Source organism: Coptis chinensis, chromosome 5 (assembly GCF_015680905.1).
Source record: "Coptis chinensis isolate HL-2020 chromosome 5, ASM1568090v1, whole genome shotgun sequence".
NCBI classification, from domain to species: Eukaryota; Viridiplantae; Streptophyta; class Magnoliopsida; order Ranunculales; family Ranunculaceae; genus Coptis; species Coptis chinensis.
Genome location: NC_141460.1, coordinates 67,991,933 through 68,011,889, shown reverse-complemented (window position 1 = coordinate 68,011,889; position 19,957 = coordinate 67,991,933). Strand labels below are relative to the sequence as shown.

The window sequence follows — 19,957 nt, the reverse complement described above, 5'->3', positions numbered from 1 at the left end:
TCGGATTTTTGTTCTTTTATAAATGAAAAGATACCACATCAAGTCAAGTAGCATGGGAGGCCTTGAACTTGCCTTAGTGAAAGACGATCGGATTTAATTGGACGATCAGTAGACTTCAATTAATGTCCTTGAACTGTCAGCCGTTTGTATAAACCTAGATAATCATCTTCACGCAGTACCTTCTCGAATAATGTTGCTTCTCACGTTTGTATTCATTTTGGCCTTGAACACTTCTTGGTTTCAGATAGTGCTTTTAAGACATTTTCCTTTTAAAATTCTCATAGAAGCGGCCCCACTTCGCACTAACATAGGTGATTTCTATAAAGAGTATCCTGCATTACTCCACTTGGATAACATAACTTTCCAAGATATAGTAAATCATTAAAAGCTTGACTTATCCTAGTTCTCGCGGCAAATATACACTGTCTTATATAAGAATGGGTTAGAGTATAATATTACTCTCCAGTGCTAACTGAGTCACAAACATAATTTAGTTGACCCATTGAACCTAAATCTTGGGATCTCCAATCAACTAGGTTGGTTTTTCCATTATTATGACTCTTGGTTGATTATCTCAAAGGCTTTAAGCCCATTCCCCTTGATAATCTTTCCACTTGCTCTCTTGTTAAACCTTTTGTAAGCAGATCCGCAATGTTATCTTTTGACCTTATATAGTCGATTGAGATAACTCCATTTGAGAGCAATTGTCTAACGGTGTTATGTCTACGACATATGTGTCGAGACTTCCCGTTATACATGCTACTATGTGCTCTACCAATAGCATATTGGCTGTTATAGTGTATACACACTGGTAATGTGTTTAGCCTAATTTGGAATATCCTCTAAGAAATTTTGAAGCCACTCGCTTCTTCTCCGGCTTTGTCCAATGCAATGAATTCTCTGATTCCATAGTGGACCTCGATATGCACGTTTGTTTTGAGGATTTCCAAGAAACAGTTGCACCTCCAACCAGAAAAGATATATCCACTTGTGGACTTTGAGTCTTTAGTGTCGATATCCAATTAGCATCGATAGCATTTCTTCGAACGGCAGTTGGATATCTTGTATAGTGTAGACCAAAATTCTTAGTATACTTTAAGTATCCCAAAACTCTCAATATGGCAGTCCAATGATCTCTGCCAGGATTACTCGTATATCGACTTAACTTGCTCACAGAGTATCCTATGTCAAGCCTTGTACAGTTCATGACATACATTAAACTGCCAAGTATAAGAGAGTATTCTAGTTGAGATATGCTATCTCCGGTATTTTTGGCTAAATAAAGATTTACGTCAACCGGTAACCTTTTGGTGTGATGTTATATTTCTTAAACTTTTCAAGAATCGCCTCAATGTAATGAGATTGTGATAGAACAAGTCCATCCTCCGGCCCTAGAGATCTTAATTCTTAGGATAACATCAGCTTACACCTAAATCTTTCATGTCAAACTTACTAGACAACATTTGTTTGGTAGATTTTTATGACATCCATATTACTACCCAAAATTAGCATATCGTCTACATAGAGACAAACAATGACACATCCCTTTTGAGTGCTTTTAACATAAACACACTTGTCACACTCGTTTATTTTGAAACCGTTTGACAATATTGCATTGTTAAATTTCTCATGCCATTGCTTAGGTGCTTGCTTTAATCCATATAAGGATTTAACAAGCTTGCAAAGTTTCCTTTCTTGTCCAAGAGTAATAAACCCTTCGGGTTGTTCCATGTATATTTCTTCATCTAACTCACCATTCAAGAATATCGTCTTTACATCCATTTGATGTATCTCAAATCCATGTATTGATGCTATTGCTATTAGCATTCTTATGGAAGTTATTCTTGTAACTGGAAAGTAAGTGTCAAAATAATCAAATCCTTCCTTTTGTCTAAAGCCTTTGACCACAAGTCTAGCTTTATACTTGTCGATTGATCCATCAGTCTTAAATTTCTTTGTGAAAATCCACTTATATTCCAAAATCTTGGAACCTGTTGGTAAATCCACCAATTCCCATGTATGATTTTGCATTATGGATTCAATCTCGCTATTTATTGCTTCTTTTCAATAAGTAGCTTCTAGAGATGACATTGCCTCCTTGAACGTTTAAGGATTATTTTCCAACAAGTATGTTAGAAAATCAGGTCCAAAAGACGTTGACGTCTTTGACCTTTTGCTACGTCTAGGTTCCTCCTCAATTTTGCTTTGTGTAGGATGGTTACTAGTTGTAGCGTCTAAAGTTTTCTTTGTTGAACTTGGCTCTATACACATGTTATACGAAAATGTATTTTCAAAGAATGAAGCATTCCTTGACTTAATAATCGTATTAACATGTATATCTTGAATCTCTAATTTATGAACCAGAAAACGATATGCACTACTATTATTTGCATATCCAATGAACACACAATCAATAGTCTTGGGTCTTATCTTCACCTTCTTAGGTTTAGGGACTTCCACTTTAGCAAGACACCCATACTTTTAGGAAATCGTAGGAAGTCTGATGACCTTTCCATAATTCTTATGGTGTTTTAAGTGTTTTCTTGTTAGGAATCTTGTTGAGAATGTAATTAGCGGAAAGCAAAGTTTCCCCCTACAAATTCTAGGGTAAACGAGAACTTAACAACATAGCATTCATCATCTCTTTTAGAGTTCGGTTTTTGCGTTCCGCAATACCGTTTGATTAAGGTGAATAAGGAGTCGTAGTTTCATGAATGATTCCATGTTCATAACATAAACCTTCAAAAGGTGATTCATATTCACCTCCTCTATCACTACTTATAGCCTTAATCTTTTTGCTTAGTTGGTTTTCAACTTCATTTTTTAGTGTTTGAACACTTCAATTGCCTCATCTTTACTTCTTAACAAGTAAACATAACTATATCTAATGTTATCGTCAATAAAAGTAATGAAATACTTTTTACCACCTCTAGTTGCACGCGTGCTTAAGATCACATATATCTATGTGTATTAAGTCTAGAGGTTCAGTACTTCTTTCAATGGAATGAAAGGATGATCACAGTTAATTTGGATTCTACACAAGTTTCACATTTATGGCGTGAGGTCTATTTTTATCTTTGGTATATAGTCTAAATTAATTAATCTATGAAAGTAACATAATTAACATGTCTTAATCTACCATGTCATACATGTGAACTCTCAATCAAGTAAAGCGAAGATTCAACTTTATTGGCTCTTTGGTGCAATAGTAAAACAAGACATCCTAAAGAGTCCATCCGAAGAAGATATTTTTACCCACCCACCGAATACATCATTCTTAGTTAGTACAAATTTATCGAGAAACAAAGACTAACTTAAAGCCATTCTTGCTCGCCAAAGAAATGCGACCGAAACCAAGTTCTTGCGAATGTAATAGGCACATAGAGCACCTCATTCAGAGTTAGTTCCTTCCGTAGAAAGTCAACCTTATCACCACCTTTCCTTTGCCTTCAACCTTGGGCGAGAAGAGTTTCCCATAAAGAGTTGTTCTTCCTTTTTCACAGCATGATAAGTGGTGAACATCGACTTGTTGGAGCATATGTGGCGAGTAACACCAATATCCACCCACCATTCCCTTTCATTTCCAATTATAAGACATTCAGAAACCACAGCAGATAGGTTCATGTCATTAACATTGTTAGAAAGTGTGTCCATTGTCATATTTGCTTTAGTCTTTTGCTTCTTGTACTTCTTTGGCTTGCGACATTCACTTGCCTTATGTCCAGCCTTCCCACAGTTGTATCACTTGCCCTTGAACTTAGTAGGCATTGAACTTAGTAGGCATTGTATCACTTACTCTCTTCACCTTGAGCTTTGTCTTGGTGCTTCCTTTTTCCCTTAACACTTGATCCTTCCACAACATTGGCCTTTGCCACCATGGGATCCTTGCCCTTCTTCTCAGATAGGCGGTTATCTTTCTCTATCCTTAAATGGATAATCAATTCTTCAATATTCATATCTTTGCATTTATGCTTAAGATAGTTCTTAAAATCCTTCCAAAATGGTGGTAATTTCTCAATAATAGCAGCCACTTGGAAAGATTCTCCTAGGGTCATTCCTTCAGCAATGACATCATGGAGGATTACTTGAAGTTCTTGGACTTGGCTTATGACAGTCTTACTATTCGTCATTTTGAAATCAAGAAATCTGCCAATTATGAATTTCTTCATGCCAGCATCTTCACTCTTGTATTTCTTGTCCAACGAATCCTAAAGTTCTTTAGCAATCTTGAACACACTATACACATTGTACAATGAGTCAGCCAACCCACTAAAGACATAATTTCTACACAAGAAATCAGCATGAAACCAATCATCCTTGGCCAAAACCTTCTCCTTTGTCGGTTTCATTAGGGCTTACATCGGGAGCCTTATCCCACGAAACCATGCCAAGTTAAGGATAGTCGGATAGAAGAGCATCTTTATTGCCGATGCTTGAAATTAGTTCCATTGAACTTTTCGGGCTTCTCCCCATGAGGAACAGAATGGGGAACTAGCGATAGGAACGATAGAATTTGGTGTAACCCGGTGGTGTTGCCATATTTAAATACAACCACACTTTGTTATTCCTTTAAACCAAAAAAGAAAAGAAAACAAAACAAATTATATTCAAGAAAAAGAAGAAAAAGATATCCGTCTTAAGTTGTTAGGATTAATATACAACTTAATTGTACTTACTCTTTACAAATTACCAAACTATATAAACCTTTTGTCTTTATGCGTGTCTTATATTTCTTAGTTAAATCGAGCCTAGTGTAGATATTAATTGTGTCCTTAAGACAGATTTTCCCCTCACGATGCTTGAAGGTTGATAGGAAACCTGTCTCCCAAGATAGAATGTATTTCCTTCATAGAAAGCTAGCACTTCAATTCTATTGAATCGGCCGAACACAACATAGTATTTGACTAAGAACGGGGAGAAGAGAAAAATCGGATGTGCGTGTGATCGATTTGTCTTTCTCTCCAAATTCATCCACTATTTATAGGTGAGTGGTGTCTCTTGAAACAACCGCGGTGACTCTTGGGAAAAAAGTAAGCAACTCATTTGAAAAGTCACATGTTTGAAAAGACACACCATTTTGGCATAAAGCAAATATTTGAACCGATTGCCTATTTTCAGAAAGGTCACACCTTTCGGCATGATGCACTATTTCGAACCAGTGCACATTTCGAAAGGTCGCACATTTTCGGCATAATGCATTGTTTCAAACTAGTGCATCCTTTTGAAAAGGTTTTTCTTATCTCAATGTGGGATAACTTGGGAGACAAATTACTCATTCATATCTCAATAGATTTGTGCAAATCCATTTTTCTATGATTGTTTCTCGCGTTAAGTATTGAACCTGACATTGTCTTTTACGTAGGTATAGCTTTCTAGATGCTTCATTTTTGAGAATCTTGTATTAAGCACTTAGAGTTTTGAACTTGGTGGCTGCATTTAGATTGTTGAGATTCTTGTGCGGATGTATTTTTAGGGTTAGTTTTTGAACCCTCTTCTTACTGTGGCGATGGTAATCCTAGAATTTCATAGTGATCTATTTCTATCTCCATCCCTCTTTTTGCGTTTCTAGTTTCTACCAAAGGAATACAAACACTAAAAGGTCCAATCTCCTACTACAAAAGATTGAAAATAAAAGTTGGACAAGGAAAACTCACTAATGGTATCGAATTAAGAGGGACAATCTTTTATGCTCCCCCAAAGTGTTAGAGACGAGATTTGAAGAGATGATGACAGGCATGAGACATAGTACAAACATTAGTTGAAACAAGTACTCACAAAACTGGCAATAGCTTAGTTAAAGAAAAGAGTGATATCAAAGGTGTTCAAGTTCATGCTGAAATCAATGATCGTCATAAATCTGTTTCTTTCAATTCTAAGAAAGTTGAGGAGGAAAGGTGAGAGTAAGACGGGATGAAAAATGAGTTGAAATTTATCAAGTAACCTTGATAAGTTGGACCATAATAATGACCATGTTGTTTCAAATACGATGGGAAGACATGTGCTTTAGTGATGGTGCAAATGTCAAAACCTATGTGCTCATGTCCTCAAGTTAGGCGACCAACCACTACTTGGTTTTACCAATAGTGATCAACCAGAGGTGAAATTGGTGGGAGTCTAAAGATATTGTATGTGCATATCTATGCAACATACCATATCCCACATATCAAGAGTTTCTATACTTATAAATTCTTAGTTAGGATAGATTTTATCTCCACATATGTAATAGTTGTATGGGAGAATAGCGTAGAATTTCCTTGATTTTAGGTTCCTTGATTGTAGGTTATATCCTTGTATAGTTGTATATTCAAATTTGAATTTAATTACTTCCTTGTAATACATGTAAATGATCTATAAATAAACATTTTTCTTCTTGGTCTTCTTAAGGAAGCCAACCAAATAAATTCTCAATTCTATATGGTATCAGATTTCTAACAAAAAAAAAAAAAATAAATGGTTCACCTTCCCTCCAAGCTCCACTTCCGTAATCCCCAATACAAACTTCGATTTTGGACCCTTTTTCCATGCATCATTCGATAATCCAACGGTGGTTTTGGTCTCTCCGGTGACAACTATGGCACTTGGTCTCATGCTATTAGCATGGCCTTGAAACAAAAAATAAGCTTGGCTTTGTTGATGGCACACTCAAGAAACCGTCAAGAAGAAAGATGTCCCAAATTGGGCTCGATGCAATGACCTTGTTAGTAGTTGGATATTGAATTCTATGTCGATGGATATTCATCATAGCATTCTTTATGCGGAATTGCATAAATATGGGAAGATCTCAAGGAGGCTTCTCACAATCAAACTCACCAAAGATTTATCAACTCAAGCAATTAATCTCCGCTCTCAAGCGGGCCGGTTCTACTATATCGGTTTACTTTACTCAATTAAAATCTTTATGGGATGAGCTTAAATCTATTATTCTTTGTTCCCCATGTGTTTTGTGGTTATGGTAAGACCATCATTGAACATTATCATCAAGATCGTGCAATAGAGTTCCTCCAAGGACTTCATGATCGCTTCTACGCTATCATGATCAAATACTTTTAATGGATCCATTTCCAACCATCCAACGGATCTATTCTCTAGTCCGCCAAGAAGATAAACAACAAAGAAATAAATGTTGTTATTTCCTTCTATTGATTCCTTTGCTCTCCATAAAAGGTCAATATGACTCTCGTCCTTCCTATCACTCTACAAAAATGGCTAGACCTTTTTGCGAACATTGCAACAAACATGGACACACCAAAAGCACCTGCTACAAGATTCACGGATATCCTCCTAAAACCAAAGAAAATGTGGTTGCATTTGTACTACCTGCACCAGCCCGGGGCCATCCCCTCCACCATTGACAAGCGAGCGGTATAGTCGTCTCCTCACCATGATATCAAATGGCAGAATCTGCAATGCCCATGGCAAAATCTAGCGGGGTTCGATTCTTCCTTTTTCCTCTTCATCATGGATTATTGATTTGGGAGCATCTAATCATATTTGTTTTAATCTAGCTTTATTTAAATCATATATCATTGCACCAAAGAATTTTTCAGTTCAATTGCGGATGGAACTCACTCATTAGTACATCACATTGGTATTGTTGTCTTTTCACCAACTCTTATATTTGAGAATGTATTTCACATACCTTCTTTCAAATTTAATCTTTTATCAATATCTCAACTAACACATTCTCTTAGTTGTGATGTTATTTTCTCACCATCTCAAATGTATATTTGGGACCAGCGGACTTTGAAACAGATTGGTGGGGGTGATTCTCGAGATGGCCTATATTATCTAAATAAAGCTTCGCATTATTAGTTCTCCAGCGAGAAACAAGTTTGATTTTTGGCATTGGCCTCGGTCACCCATCTATGTCTCATTTTAAATTTTTAGTTAAAACATTTGAACCAATTAAATCTAATTTTGAATGTTCTTGTAATGTTTGCCCACTAGCAAAAGCAAACTCGTTTACCTTTTAATAAAAGTATTACTTCTAGTACTAATCCTTTTGAATTAATTCACTATGATATTTGGGGGCCATTCTTTTCGCCCTCTCATAGTGGTGATCGTTTTTCTCACTATAGTATATGATTATTCACGCGTTGCACTTGGATTTATTTAATGAAAGCAAAATCAGAAACCATGAAATTACTGCTTTATTTTTAATCTTGTAAATAGGCAGTTCAATAAAAGATCAATAATATTCATTCTGAGGTGGTGATACTTTTCTCCCTAACTCAAAAATTTCGATCAGGATAATGGAACCGAATTTTTATCCACACCTCTTCAATCATGGTTTCAACTAAATGGCATAATACACCAAGCGTAAAATTTTGCGTTGCGACCCTTCAACAAAATGGAATTGTTAAAGCGAAAACATAAGCCATCTTCTTGATGTAGCCCGGCTATTAGATTCCAAAGCATCTCTGCCTTTAGAATTTTAGGAGAATGCATATTAACAGCCGCATATTTAATAAATAAAATGCCTACTCCTATCCTAGGTCACAAATCTCCCACCAAATTTTGTTTGGTGCTCCTCCTTCCCCCTCTTTTTATGAGGTTTTAGGTATACTTATGTTTTAACAAGAACATGAATATCAAAAATAAATTTGATGCACGTGCCAAACCAGGCACTTTCATAGGATATCCATATGGCCAAAAAGGTTATCGCATCTATGATATCACAACCCATAAAATATATACATCTCGTGATGTTATTTTTTACGAGGACAAATTCCCTTATCAGGACATCCCCACCAAATCCGTAGATTCACATGTGTTTGTTAAACCAATACTTGATGACACATCATATGATCTTCCATTATCATAAAGTCCTTCTCCACTCAGTTCTATTACACCTGAGTTACCTCAACAAAATACTTCACTTAGTTCTCTTTATTCCGAATCGTCCTCCTCAAACTCTCAAGCTTCTACGGATGAACCAACACCAACATCTCCCATAATTCATCAAACTTCTACAGGATGAACAATACCAACATCTCCCATGATTGATGCTACTCTTCCTCCACGAAGTTCGATGCCCTCCTATTAAGTTAGGAGATTATGTTTGTTCATCTATCACGCGGTAAAATTTTCCCATTGCAAATTATTTCTCTCTTTCTCATTTTAAATAACACCATTGTGTGTTTCTCACAAATATTTTAACTAAAGAGGAACCAACCTCTTTTACTCCAAAGAATGAAAATTCAGAATGGTGTGGCGCCATGGCTACGTAAATCAAAGCTTTAGAAGATAATAACACTTGATCTTTGTGCATTTTACGGTCGGAAAACAAGCAATAGGTTGTAAATGGATTTTTAAAATCAAATACCGCTCGGCGGTTCCATTGAAAAGATTCAAAGCCATACGACTACTTGCAAAAGGATATACCCAAATTCAGGGTATCGACTATCATGATACGTTTACACATTTGCAAAGTTAGTGAAGTTAGTCTTCTTCTCTCTATTGCAGCCATCAAAGGGTTGGTCCTTCATCAACTAGATGTCGACAATGCATTTCTTCAAGGAGATCTTAATGAAGAAGTGTACATGAAATTACCTCCCGGTTCTCTAGTAAGGGGAGACCAGCGTTTGCAAAATAAACAAATCCTTATATGGTCTTAAACAGGCTTCTCGACAATGGTTCTCTAAATTCTCCTCGACACTCATTAGAAAGGGATTCACTCAATCCATTGTAGACTATAGTCTCTTCACATACATTAAAGGGAAATATATCTCTTTTTGTTCTTGTTTATGTTGGCGACATAATCATCCTTTGAAATAATAATGATGCAATTTCAATCTCAAATCATTTATAGAAAAATCATTCTTCATAAAGGATCTTGGTAAATTACAATATTTTCTAGGCATTGAAGTTTCGCTCAAAGCGTGGAATTTTTCTATGTGTTTTAAAGATTTGGAATGACTAGAGCACGAGTCACTAGTTTTCCAATGGGACAACAACTCGATTCACGCCCTACCGATGGAGAACCTCTTGTTGATCAACATCTTATCGCCGCTTAATAGGGCAACTTCTTTATCTCACCGTGACCGCGACCGGACATTGAAGATGCCGTCCAACACATTAAGTCAATTCATGCAAAACCCTCATACCGTTCACCTTGATCTTTGCCAATCGCATTCTTACGTTATCTCGCGAGGTTACGTTGGCAAAGGCATACTCTTTATCCGCATCAAGTTCTCCACCTTAGTGGATATATCGATTTGATTGGGGTATGAGTTGCCCAACTACCCATCATTCCACCACATGTTATTTTACAATGCTGGGTTATAGTCCAATCTCTTGGAAAACCAAGAAGCAACCCGATATCGGTCTTCGGTGAAGGCGAATGCATCAGGCCCCTACATTACTCTTTCATGTGAATTACAATGGCTCAAATCTCTCCTCACCGATCTTGGCATAGATCACCACAACCGATTTAGTTCACTGCGGCCAGTCTCGCGCTATTCACATAGCAGAAAATCATGTATTTCCACGACCGAACAAAACATATCGAACTTGATTGTCATTTTGTTAGGTAGAGAAAATCCTCTAGCTTGATAGAACCTTTTGCTACATTCGGGTCCGTGACCAAGTAAGTTTGACATATTTACTGGGACCACTTGAGCCGAGGCTTTTTCAATGCCTATCTAGCAAGTTGGGTGTCGTTGATCTCTCAACACCTACTCCAACTTGAAGGGGAGTCTAAAGATATTGTATGTGCATATCTATGCAACATACCATATCCCACATATCAAGAGTTTCTATACTTATAGATTCTTAGTTAGGATAGATTTTATCTCCACATATGTAATAGTTGTATAGAGAGAGAATAACGTAGGATTTCCTTGATTTTAGGTTCCTTGATCAGAGGTTATATCCTTGTATAGTTGTATATTCAAATTTCGAATTTACTTCCTTGTAATATATGTAAATGATCTATAAATAAATATTTTCTTCTTGGTCTTCTTAAGGAAGTCAACCAAATCAATTCTCAATTCTATAGGGAGGGGTTTGGATCCAGAACTTCAAATCTATGAGGAGAACCAGCTTAAGTTGGCCAAAAAGATGCATGAAGCTTTTATCATGGAAGAAGCAAGGAGTATAGAGGTTATTTGTGATGCTTTTTGTTCCGGTCTATGTTCCAATTTATCAAAAACATATATCTTGAGTATTTGTTTTTGCCTCTGGACTTCAAAAGTCTCACATATTTTTGAAAACAGACTAAACGTAAGAGGATTGCTGAGCTTTCTGTGCGTAATTACCCTTCCGAATATCGACGAAAATCACATTGGGACTTTGTTCTTGAAGAAATGGCTTGGTTAGCTAATGATTTCATGCAGGTCAGTTGGTTATTACATATGAATGTAGTTTCTAATCCGACTCTTTTCTTGCACTTTTAAATTGTTTATTATTATTGTTATTGTTATTCCAATTGTAGTTATTCTTAGAATCTTAGTGTCATAACTTTTTTAAAATTAATATTTTGGACAGGAGCGTCTCTGGAAGACAAGTGCTGCATCTCAAATATCCATATGGCTGCTTCTAATGGACGGTTGAGGGATTTAGTAAACGAAAGAATGAATGTTGTGGGCCGAAACAGATTGCTCACTTTGACAAAAGCTATTATGCAATTTTGGCGCTCTGCGGAGAAATCTTTAGTACTAATCCGAGTATTGGCTTGGAGGAGTGCACGTTAAGCTTTGGTAGGATTACAGAAGGTTGAAACAAGGACAAAGTTATGGAGGAAAAGATCAGAGATAATGATGTGGTGTGTAATAATTTATTTTTAACCAATTCACCAATAACTGCTGCTGATCTGCTGTTTCCGTGTATCAGTTTTTGTTTATTGAGTTGGTTATTCTGGTTGATGCTTCTCTCTATTGCATGCTATTAAATAATTAAATAACTGTCCATCACTAAATACAATGTGACCTAGTACTATGCCCTTTTTCACCATGAAATGACACTTTTCCCAATTTAAAAAGCGAGGCTCTTTTCTTCACACCTTGTCAAAACCTTAGACATGTTAGACAAACAAATCGCGGAAGGAGTCTCCATAGATAGAAAAATCATCCATAAAACTTCCATAAAAGCTTCTACCATGTCACTAAATATATGAAGCATACAATCACTGGAAGGTTCCGGAGCATTACAAAGGCCAAAAGGCATTCGCTTATAGGCATACGCTCCAAAGGGACATGTGAAGGTAGTCTTTTTCTTGGTCATCAATATCAATAATAATCTAAAAATAGCCTGAGTAGCCATCCAGAAAACAATAAAAAGCATGACCAGCTAGGCGTTCGAGCATTTGATCTATAAAGGGTAAAGGAAAGTGATCCTTTCGTGTCATAGCATTTAAACGTCCTCAGAATCAATACAGATCCTCCATTTCATAGGACCTCAGGTGACAACATAGTCACCTTTTCCGCTACGAACCATGGTAACTCCTGATTTCTTAGGAACTACATGAATGGGGCTTACCCATTCGCTATCAGAGATGGGGTATATGATACCCGCATCGAGTAATCGTAAGACTTCTTCCCTAACCACCTCTTTCATGGCAGGGTTCAAGCGACGCTGAGGTTCATGAGAAGAAGTCTTCGCTTATCCTCCAAATGGATACGATGAGTGCAAACATTAGGTCAATTCCTTTAATGTCGGCTAGGGGACCAACCAATCGCAGACCGATGTTCCCTAATCACCCGGATTAACGCGTGTCTCTTCATCCATAGATAACAGAGAAGATATAATTACCGGATGACTACCATCCGGATCGAAATGAATATATTTTAACTCGGGGAAGCGGGGTTTAAGACCGGGTGGGAGGAAAATCAATAGATGTTTCGGTCGGTCCCTCATTTTGCATAATGAATACTTGCTTAGGTAGCAAGTCTTCATACTCAATATGTGGAGCAACCCGGTGTCTACAATTGGTGTGGACTCAAGGATGGTGTCAACTTCCTCTAAGTAGAGTCATTTACAAAATCTGACTTTCCAAAAGAAAGGAATTTGTACATATTGTTTTCAGGAAACGTGTTGTTAAAATAATCTTGAGCTAAGCTCTCGATCATGCTAACCTCCCCATCTATAGACCCTCCGGTAACTCGTTTCATCATTTTAAAACATTTACCTCAACCGTGAGATGGCCAAAAGATAAGGACATCTTACCATCACGCAATTAATAAGTGCATTGGCGGTTGCTAAAAAAGCTTCTAAGATGATCGGTAGATAGAGTCATTAGCGACTTCTCGTATCGAGGATAACAAAATCCGCAGGATAGTAGAAATCCTGAACCTTAACAAACACGTTTTCCACTACACCCTTAGGATACTTAATAGACCTATCCGCTAATTGCAACGTTATTTTTGTAGGTTGCATTTCCTGTAGACCTATTTGTTTATACAAGTAATACGGGAGTAAGTTAACACTCGCCTCGTGTCAATAAAAGCGTCGTCGGTGGGAATCTCCTAAGGTGCATTTTACGATAGGGACGACAGTGGTCCTTGTACTTAACAATTCCATTATTTTCGGATAAAGTTGGGAATTGTTCGATTAAAAAGCGCTTTCGGTATGTTGGTCTTCGCCTAGTAGTGCATAACTCTTTAAGAAACTTAGCGTGATTAGGTAGCTTTTAATAGCTTCGAAAAAGGAAGGTTTATCGTTAGATTTTTGAAAACGCTCCTAATCTCCCTCGGGTTGGTATCCCCTGGTTAGCATGGCTAATTTTTGAAGGAATAGTGGTTTCATTTCTATATTTAGCGTATGGCTCGACTTGATGTGTAACCTTGGCTTTCTGTTTCTTAGGTTGTGGTTTAACCGGTACCTCTACAAAGGTAGATTCTTCAGTTTCTATTTCATTATCTAGTTCGATATCCGGTGTAGGATCACGGGGTAACTATAGGCATAGTTACTTTGTTATCAACCACTTTTCCGAGGCGGAGAGTGGTGATGGCATTTAGGTCACCTACTATTGTCGTTTCCGTACTAGTATTACGTTTACCTCAAAGGTCGTGTTTCTTGTTTTAGGGTTTGGTATCGCCATCCCGAAAACACCTTTTGGTTGGGTTTTTCTCTTGGGCTAACCGTCAGTATGCCCCGATTTATGGATTGTATAGTAATATCTGTTGGTTTGATTGAGTCATTGATTGGAAAAGTTGTTGGGTAACCTATATAAAGCGCCGATACGGTCCGTTGTGTAGGTGTAGTAGTCACAATGGTGCGACCGAACTATCTCACGTTGATTATTTATGGGTGGGTTTTGATAGTTACTATTGTTAACCGGAACGATACCTCTATTGGTATTATAATTATTATAATTATTCTGACCTTGTGCTACACCTTGTCGTGGTTTAGCTTTGGTTGTTATAATTATTATAATTTCCCGACCTTGTCCCCTGCCCCGCTTCCTAGGTGGAGCTTGATTATAGTTGTTTGTTTGCCTAACATTTTGGTTATTAAACCCTGGAGTTGTAGCTTGTTGATTGTTTCGCCAACTAAAGTTGGGATGTTGTCTCCATGGGGCATTAGGAATAGGATAGTTATTAATGCAGCAAACATTATCTTGCTCTAATTGTTGTTGTTCATAAAGCGCAGAGGACAATAGAGTCGGGTGCTCAGACTCAAAACAGAAATTACATGGGTTGGAGTTGACATTCATGACGGAATAGGCTTTTGTTGAATAGAAATAGACTCTACTTTTTTTAGTTAGAGATTCGATTAATTTTAAGTTAAGGGTCGGGTTTCATCTCAAACATACCGGCAAATTTAATCGTGAAGAAGAACTACCAGCGCAGCGGGGATATCATCACTCCCAATTGTTATTATCATATTTAGTTTGTTCTTCTAAAATTTATAAGCCTCCGAGGCTCCTTTACTTAGGAAACTACCCCCATTCATTATGTCAAGGACTTCTTTATGGTGATGTTGAAGTCCTTTGAAAAGGCACGAACTAACGGTCTTTTGCTAGGTTATGGTGTGGACACTCTATTAGCAGATCGGGTGAAACGATTCCAAGCCTCGAAAAAATGATTCATGAGGGTTCTCATTTAAGAAATGAATCTTGGAAAGCATTGCATCCATCTTTAGGGGTGGGTAAAATGTTCCATAAATAGCTGAACAAGTTTAGCCCACGAAGTCCATTGAGTTAGCGCTTTGGGCGCTTAACCAAGACGACGCCTTATTGGCTAAGGTGAAGGGAAATACCCTCCGCTTTAATTTGTTCCGCACCAACCGTAGGATGATGGAATGTTGTAAGGACTTGTTCAATCCGGACGATGTGTTGGTAAGGTTTTTCATGGCCTAAACCATGGAAAATGGGTAACAAATTAAATATGTTTGGGGATTCAAAATCCCCCAATCGGTCCGCTAGAAACGATGCAAGATTTAGGGCTATCGCCAAAGCTTTGTAGAAGTCGGAGAGAGGAGTCTCTTTCTTCACCCATTATGTCGGTATGGTTGGTGGAATAGTAGTTAGAGGTGTTATGATTGGTATACTTCGATATATTTGTTTGTTGACGGTTATTTACGCTCGTGTTTTTCTCCCACTGCACCTTTAATCTCATGCAAGTCTAAGTCTAAACACGAAAAACAACCCAAACAATCTTGATATATTAGTATGAACCTCTAACTGGAGATGCGAGGTATGGAAGAAAGGAATACCTGAAAGCGCCCTTGCTTCGCTTTATGAATAGCGCCTTGTTTACGCGCAGTTCGAAGTAAATAACAAGTTAGAACATCAAAAACTTAAAAATCGGGTTCAAACAAACCTGTAGAAATCCGCAAAAATTTTGCTTAGGGCGCAGTGCGCCGAGAAAGGCGTCGCAGCTCCTAGTCCAAAGACGGAGCTGGTCGCCAGAAGAGGACGAAGTCGCTCAAAAGTCCAGACTATAGGGCCAGAGCTCCTTATAGCGCCATCGCTTCCGTGTAATTTTTCCCGAATTTTTCAACGGCAAAACGAATAACCACGGTATGAATCAAACAAGGGTGGGTGGGTTTAATGGGACTTAAAAATGACTAATTCTACTATGAAAACAATGCTAAAGTGCAACTAAGATGGCAGCGGCGCCATTTGATAAATGTTAAAATGAATAGTCTACCTACGAAATGAACGATGAAACTCAAAACGTAAGTAAACTAAAACTATCTTAAGATGCTTATATTTATCAAAGTTTCCTACTCTCAAGTCTATCGAAATAGAGTGAAGTAACGAATTCGTTCCACTCCTAGTGCTCTAGCATGGAATTGTTTTCTAATCTAATTAATCGGTCTTAAGTCAATGAGAGCTTTACGAAGGTGATATACTACGATACTTACTGAATTTGATTACTTGAATTTAACTACTTAATGCTATGGAAATATGATTGTGCTTGAATCTAGATAAAGGATTAGAGGGGAATTGAATCCACCTCGAATCCAACTTATAGCCTAACATAGATTCTTGTATCTCGATTCTTACGCTCTTCACGGCAAGAAAAATTCGAAGTTCTAATCCCTAGTGTTCATGGCATTTCTACCGAAAGTACTAACTAGCATGTGAGGTCATCCACCCATTCTCATGGCGAATCACTTAACCTTCTAGATTGGAATAGATTCTACAATGTTTCTACACTATACCACTAAGTTTTCATCAAGGCTTCATCAACCCCTCTAATGGAGGTTTTAGCCTTGAGTCATCAAACCATCATTTCCCATTTCATTATAACTACCCATCATATTAAAATTTAACTTAACTAAATTAACTAACAATGGTTCAATCTATTTAAACTACGGAATGATAATCAACAAGAATTAAAATCAGATCTATAAATTGAAATAACACAATTCGAAATTGAGAAAATAACTATTTTATTTATCTAATCAATCAAGAACAATTATTCAAAGACTTAATCTAAAACAAGAATTTAAAATGGAACTAAAGCTTAATTTAATTAATGAAAACAGATCTAGAATTATCTATATTATTTTAGGTCTAACTAGCTACCATTAACAAAGAGCTAAACTTTTGTTTTTATACTTTCAGATCCAAAAATCGTGCATGGGCATGGAGCCATGTTTTGGGCCAGAGAATCAGGCCCAAAACCCAATTCTTTCAGTCCAAAAAGGCCTCTTCAGCTGCAGTTGGCTTCCACGGACTTTTCGTCCACTTCTACTCCTCTGATTGGGTCAAGGCTTAGACCATTGGAAAGCTCTTTCCGAGCCGGTCGTTTTGACATAAGGTAGGCCCAATTCCGAGGTCTGAGTCCAAAGATATGGCTTTCGAAGTTTTGTCGACTTGTGTCTTTTTTCGGCGCGGTCGACTTTTCAGCTTTTGACCGGGCTTTAGGAAGGCTTTATCTTCTTGAATCTTGGCCTTTAATCACAGAACTCCTTAGTAACCGACCTTTTCTCCTTTATCTCACTAAAGTGGCACATTTCTGCACATAATGGACTTTAAAGCCTGAAATGCATAAAAACACGTAATCAGTGTTAACTCTTAATTATTACTCACATAATTGGTCCAAAAGTATGGCTGTTAAAGGGTTAAAACTACAGTTTTAGGCTCTTATCAGCAGGCTATGCAAAATAACCATCCTGTTTAGGGAGATCCTTTTGCTAAGCGCAATAAGGAGTTTGGTACTCTTGGTGGGCAGCGATTTACTGGTGTTGGGAACGCGATTGCAGCGGAGTCTTGGATTCAAAGTTGTGAAAATGATTTTGAGCGTATGCAGCTTACTGAGGTTCAGAAGCAGGAGTTGGCAGCTCACCAACTTAATGACGCTGCTACGTTTTGGTTGCGAGCTCTCACCCCTAGTCTGGACACTAGAACTTTGACTTGGGAGGACTTCAAGGTTAGATTTGAGAGTAAGTTCATTCCGGAGGCAGTAAAAGAGTAGTTGGCTCAACAGTTCTCTAAGTTGACTCAAGACGGGAAGTCTGTGACTTGGTATGTGACCAAGTTTAATTAGTTATCAATGTTTGCTCCCTATCTTGTGGATACTAACAAGAAGAAAAACCAAAAGTTCGTACGTGGGTTAGAGAGTTACTTGTCCAGCAAGTTGATTCCTTTTGACGAGGACACCTTTGATCGTGTGTTGGATTTGGCATTGAGATATGAGGAACATAATACGGCCCTAAGAGAGTCAAGGGGGAAGAGGAAGTTTGGTGAGATACCAGTTGTTGGTCCTAGGCCTTTTGAGAGTAGGCAGCCGAATATGTTTAGGCCTTATGATATTGCTCAGAGGGGTCCGTTTCAGAGACCACCATCCCAGGGGTTGCAGGGAGGATTTCATCAGCAGGGTGTATTCCGACCCTAGGGAGGATTTGCATGGCAGGGTGGTTATAGGCCATCAGGGCAGTCTGGAGGCTATAGACCTCATGGGAATCAGTGGCAGAGGCAGGGTCCCCAGTTTTAGGGTCGAGCTCCCGCTCTTTCATATCGACCAGCAGCATTACTTTTACCTGCACCAACACCAACGCTTAGAGCCATAGTTCCTATTGAAAGGGCTTGCTGGGAGTGTAAGCAGGTGGGTCACTTACCTCGTTATTGCCCTACGAAGCAAGGTAATCAGCAGAACAGAGCACCAGCACCAATCACTCGTGCTAGAGCCTACGCAGCTATGCCAGGACATGGGAATGTTGAAGGTACCTTTAGTTCATCTCAGCTTTTATTCAAAGTTTTGTTTGATTCGGGTGCTTCACATTCCTTTATATCTCGTCAGTATGTTGAGAAAGAAAGTTTTAAAACTACCCCTTTATCTAAGCCCTTGTGTGTTGAGACACCGTTAGGAGGTTCTGTTACCTTATATGACGAGTGCAAAGGTTTTAAGTTGTGTTTCTTAGACCATGTCTTTATGGTAGACTTGATCGTTTTGGGGTTTGAGGGTTTCCATTTCATACTTGGTATGGACTAGTTGACGCGTTATCATGTTACCTTGGATTGTGCGAGGAGGGAAGTTATAGTGAATACACCTGGCATGTCGAGGTTGATTCACACATGTGTTAGTAAGGAGGACTCGGTGATGTCTAGCTTCCTCGCGGTTTCATAGAGATACCCACGGGGATATCGGCGATGTGGAAGTAGTGAGAGACTTCAAGATGTTTTTCAGGAGATTCCAGGGTTGCCACCCAAGAGGGAGGTGGAGTTTCGTATAGACTTGTTACCAGGGACTGCACCAGTTTCAAAGTCGGTTTACCGGTTGGCACCTAAGCTATTGGATGAAATGAAAGTGCAAGTCGAGGAATTACTCAAGAAGGGGTAAGAGTTTAAGTTTTAGTATTTTTGTTTTTGGCTTAACCATATCTTTTGAGTATATGGGTTTGAATCTTTTAAGGTGTGTATGACCAGGTTCATACAACCGAGCAACTCACCATGGGGTGCGCCTGCTATTTTTGTTTCAAAGAAGGATGGTACTTTGAAGATGTGTATTGACTTCAGGGATTTGAACTAGGTGACTATAAAAAATAAGTATCCGCTTCCTAGGATTGATGATTTGTTGGACCAGTTGAAAGGGGCTAAGATATTTTCAAAGTTTGATTTAAGGACTGGTTATTATGAGATGGGAGTTGAAGAGAAGAGTATTCCTTTGACTGCATTTAGAACTCGGTATGGTTTGTATGAGTTTTCTGTGATGCCTTTTGCGTTGACGAATGCACCTGCGTTCTTTATGGATCTGATGAATCGTATTTTCAGGCCCTATTTGGATAAATTTGTGATTGTTTTCATTGATGACATTTTAGTGTATTCACAGAACACAGAAGAACATAAGATGCATTTGAAGATAGTGATGCAGACATTTAGAGAACAGAAGTTGTATGCTAAGTTTAGCAAGTGCCATTTTTGGGAGGAAGAAATTCGTTTCTTGGGACATGTGGTATCTAGTGAAGGGATTGCTGTAGACCCTGAGAAGGTTGCTGCAGTGAAAGAATGGAAACAACCAACTACTGTTACAGAAATTAGGAGTTTCTTGGGTTAGCTGGATATTAT

The 19,957-nt window shown here is 38.1% G+C and overlaps 1 pseudogene; it reads right to left on the bottom strand.

Annotated features, from left to right (window-relative positions):
• The window catches only part of LOC147498518 (cysteine--tRNA ligase, chloroplastic/mitochondrial-like), a 31,536-nt pseudogene extending 27,580 nt beyond the window's left edge, over positions 1-3,956 (bottom strand).
• Between the last annotated feature and the right edge of the window lie 16,001 nt (positions 3,957-19,957).